This window comes from Trachypithecus francoisi, unplaced genomic scaffold (genome assembly GCF_009764315.1).
Source record: "Trachypithecus francoisi isolate TF-2019V2 unplaced genomic scaffold, Tfra_2.0 Lachesis_group17, whole genome shotgun sequence".
NCBI classification, from domain to species: Eukaryota; Metazoa; Chordata; class Mammalia; order Primates; family Cercopithecidae; genus Trachypithecus; species Trachypithecus francoisi.
Window position 1 is genome coordinate 39,477,579 of NW_022681462.1, and position 4,821 is coordinate 39,482,399.

Consider the following 4,821-nt stretch of genomic DNA (forward strand, 5'->3'; position numbering starts at 1 on the left):
AAACAAAGCATACTTGAAAAGTGGAATGGGCTTAAAACAAAGCATACTTGAAAAGTGGAATGGGCTTCCTTTTTTACAGAGTTGTTTTTGTTGTTCATATGCAGGCACTTCAAAAGACTATGGAGGCAAAGCACCTGACCCATCCTTTCCAAAATATTTTTTAATCATCAGAATGACACTAAAGAGTAGGAAAATTCCAGAGAATCAGCAAAGTTGAATACAAGAGACTAATGTACATAGAGGGCATAGAGTGACCCACTTTTTATTGCTGGGTGTCTTTTGTTTTAATCAAAGAGCAAAGTAATCACACAGACACCATTGCATGGCACATCCATAGTTTTCTGCTTAAGGGAGAATGTACTCATTCAGCAGTAGGTTTCAGTGAGATTTCTTTAGGCTTCCACCTTATACATTGCAACAAGATTCATAATCACTACTTCTCCTTAGCGTATTTCTTTATAACTCCAACATATATCACTTCTCAAAGTATTCATTTCTTGCTGTCTAACATACATTCTTATTTGGAAGCATAAAGTTACATTACACGAATATTTTGCATTTTTTAAAATAAGCACTTTTGCCACTTCTGCAACACAGTACTTCACATAGTGGTGCAATAAAAGCAGAGCACATGAAACCCCATCTCTACTAAAAATACAAAAAATTAGCTGGGCGTGGTGGCAGGTGCCTGTAGTCCCAGCTACTCGGGAGGCTGAGGCAGGAGAATGGCATGAACCCGGGAGGCGGAGCTTGCAGTGAGCCCAGATCGCACCACTGCACTCCAGCCTGGGCGACAGAGCGAGACGCCGTCTCAAAAAAAAAAAAAAAAAAAAGCAGAGCACATATTTACCACACTACTTAAGATTAATTTTACCACTACCATCTACCGAACCCATACTGCTTTTTCCTCCGTACCTCTGGGCAGTGACTGTACCATGATTTTACAGACAGAATGTTAATATGACTTATGAATAACAGTACCATCAGTAATACTGAAATCAATGAAGATGGCTGAAAATGTGAACTTCTCAAGGAGTAACTTCTTTTAAATATTTGGGCAACTCTGTTTTCTCTGTTGTATTGTCCACTGAGAAAAAAAAATCCTGTTCAATTATGCTCTTACAGAAGTTATAAAAAACCAGATTAGATATATAACTGGTTGACACTTAAGATACTGTATTGCTTTCTACAACAGAAGAACTTCTGAAAAATGTTCTATAGAACTATATTCATCAATACCACCTCATTGGTCCATTCCATTCATTGATGGGCAAAGCACTCATGTTTTGACAAAACTTTAAAGCTTCCATAAAAGTTAAATTGGAAAAAAAATGAATATGAGCCAACCACAGAATGAAGCATGAAAGTATGACATTTTTGTTTCTAAGAGTGAGTCCTTGAAAATATATTTGGTCACTATGCTGCGGGATAATTAAGGAATCAGAGAGACCAAGGGGTTGAGGAGGAATTATTTAATTATTTAGGTGCACCAACCCAGTCGGATAAACATCCAAAGGACTGAGCCCTGAACAAAGAGTCAAGCTACCTTTTAAGCATTTCGTGGGACGGGGGGAGATCTGTGCAGGGGGAAGCACATTACAGAAGCAAAAAAAGACAGTTATTCAATTAAGACATGCATTACATTATTTCTTACTTTTCAAGGAACAACATGTTTTACGACTTGAGATGATCTGTCTAGTGACCTTGCGCTGTGCAGCTAGAGAAACAGGGTCTTCACAATGCCTGGGAAAGGGAGAGATAAGGCTCACTAGCCACAGAAGAAAAAACAGGCAGTTTATTTTAAAGGACTCCAGCTCTTTCTCTTCCTAAAGAGGAACTGGGTTTTCTTACATACAACTGAGTTTTTTGCTTACACATTCTTTGATTTCTTTTAATTCCTGTTCCACCTACAGAGATGATTTTAATCACAAGACAGCAGATGAACATGTAAGTAACTCCCCAGGATCTGTCGGTGTCCAGAGTCATTTGTGGTGCTGTATGGTTTTCCTTTTCCTTCATTTGAAAAAACAGCAGCACTTGGTTTCATCCATTACTTCTACTTCAGTAGGGGCTGTGATGGGTGCATTTGAACATCCTGCGGTGGGATCATCTGTGTTCAACTCTCCATTTGTAGAACTTACAACCTTGTTTTTGGATTGTTGCATCTTATCTCTGTGTTGATGTGCTTCCCTGTTTGATGACAGAGTAGGATCTTGCTGAACCGCACTCACTGGAGTAGGCAGCTGTTCACCAATCCAGTCATATTCATAATCAAACATATATCCTTTTCAATCAAACAAGTCAATAAAAAGCTCTTGTAAGCAGTCATAGTCTGGTTTTGTTTTTAAAAAAAGTCTAACCTTCTTACATAACGACGATACGTTGCCATTTCTGGAAATTTTTCACCTAACACTTCTACTGGTGTAGCCCATTTTGTATCTCCAATTTTCTGATATCTCTCTTTTAATGTGTCGGCCTTTAAGTCTTGCCAAGGAAGACTGCCTCTCAGAAAATACATGAACATGTGACCTAAGGCTTCTAAATCATCTCTTCTACTTTGTCCTTTTCCTAAATGTGTGTTTACGCTCGTATATCTAGCTGTTCCCATAGGGCCCTTGTGTTCTCTGTATGGTATGTGTTTGTCTCTGGATCAATATATTTCTTTGCCAAACCAAAATCTATAATATGAATAACTTGCTGGGCTTTGTTTCCTGGTCGTCCTATTAACAAATTCTCAGGTTTTACATCTTTGTATATCAAGTTCTTTGAATGGACATATTCCATGAGAGAAATCAGTTGTAGAGCTATCACCTGAAGTGTTTTAAAAGAAAATGTTCTGTCACACAAGTCAAACAAATATTCCAAACTAGGTCCCAGCAGTTCCAGCATCATAGCATTGTATTTACCACAAGGCCAGAAATAGTAAACTTGAGGTATACAATCTCCAGGTCCTAACTGCTTATAGAATCTGTTTTCCAAATGTAGCTGTGGTGCTTTGATTTCATGGGCTCCAGCTTAATTGCCACATATTTATTTGCGTATACTTTTTTTCCCTCAGAGGAGCAGCCACCAGCAGCGGGGTCGGTCCGGGGCGCATGCTGAGACCCTAGCCTGTCAGTAAGCTCCCGAGGAGGCAGTGGCGGCCGCATATCTCACCCGCGGGCGGCCGGACTAGGAAAGCGAACCACTCAGGGAGCTGGCGAGCGAGGTAGAGGGGAACGCAGCGAGAGAGGGAGGTAACGCAGCGAAGCTCCGATTCAGTCCCTACACTGCCGCCGGTGCTTCCTACCGCCGCCGCTGGCCGGAGAGTCGCCGCCCGAGCCGCTGTGGTCGCCACAGATGCAGCCGGGAATGAACGCAAAGGGCGCCTCGCTTATCCGGAGGTCAAGCATTCTATTGCTTCGGGCATCTGGATCGACCCCAGACCTGGAAGTGAACACATGGAAAAAAAAATTAAAAGGCACTACAGGGCCGGGCGCGGTGGCTCACACCTGTAATCCCAGCACTTTGGGAGGCCGAGGAGGGCTGAGGAGGGCGGATCATGAGGTCAGGAGATCGAGACCGTCCTGGCTAACACGGTGAAACCCTGTCTCCACTGAAAATACAAAAAATTAGCCGGGCGTGTTGGTGGGCACCTGTAGTCCTAGCTACTCAGGAGGCTGGGGCAGGAGAATGGCGTGAACCCGGGAGGCAGAGGTTGCAGTGAGCCGAGACCGCGCCACTGCACTCCAGCCTGGGCGAGAGAGCGAGACTCCGTCTCAAAAAAAAAAAAAAAAAAAAAAAGAACGAAAGAAAGAAAGAAAAGCCACTAGGATCAATTTCTTTTAAACTTGACAAGACACCTAGAATTTGTGAATTATGTGCGAACTTACATGAAGAATTAATATTATTTGGGGTTTGGCTAGTTCTCAAATAATTCTGTACTTTATTCTAAACCTTCCTGGGCCATAGTGACTCAGAGACAGGGAGGAGAGGGATGGGCAGTGCAGAGGGGAAGCTGGTGGTGGTGACCCTGGGGGACTGGCAGCCCTAGGTCAGGCGGGCGGTCAGGGCACAGGCTGGGCACAGAGCAAGACATCCAGGGCTTATCGAAGGCTACTGGCCAGAGCCTGCTTCGCTCGCTGCTTTTTAAACGACTGTAATAGAAACAGGTTGCCTTAAGCCAGACTGGGAGGGGGTTTCATTACACCTGCCTTGTAGGGATTCTGGGATCCATTATGAGGAAACACTACAATGTGTACACTGCACTACAATCACATGGAAAGATGTTCAGATACACTCTATAAATATATACATATGAAAGGGAGTGAGTCCTTTTTGCTTTGCGTGTGTGCAGTAGATGCTTAAACGGAAAGTTCAGGGGAGGCAGCCAGAGATAACGACGCCACGTTTCAGGAAGGGTTAGACCCCTCTAGTGTCAAGGGAGGAGGGCCAAGTACAATCTATTAGAAGCTGAGGACCGGGTTCTCGACTTGACCATCTGAGAGCACAGAGGGTGTTACCGCGCAGGTGCACAGCTTTGCCGAACAAAATTGTTCTGTAACAGAGACTGGAGCCCCTGCCGAGAGCTGAGCCCTCTCCATGTGCTGGATCACAGCCCCGTGACGTCAGGTGTGTCACGCGCTTACTGGTTGATGAGGCCCACAAAGGGAGATTGGAGATGGCCACGGAGCAGCTCTGCTTTAGGATACACTTATAAGGGAGATTTTGGCAGAAGTGGGCGGGCGGCTGTCATGGGAACTCGCAAATCCACTGTGCTTCTGACTTTCCTCAACATTAGCGTCTCCTTTCCTGTCAAATATCCCGAGAGGGCTTTGCGAT

At 44.0% G+C, this 4,821-nt stretch overlaps 1 pseudogene; it reads right to left on the minus strand.

Moving 5' to 3' along the window:
- Positions 1 to 828: 828 nt before the first annotated feature.
- Positions 829 to 3,020, minus strand: LOC117062888 (annotated as a pseudogene).
- Positions 3,021 to 4,821: the final 1,801 nt, after the last annotated feature.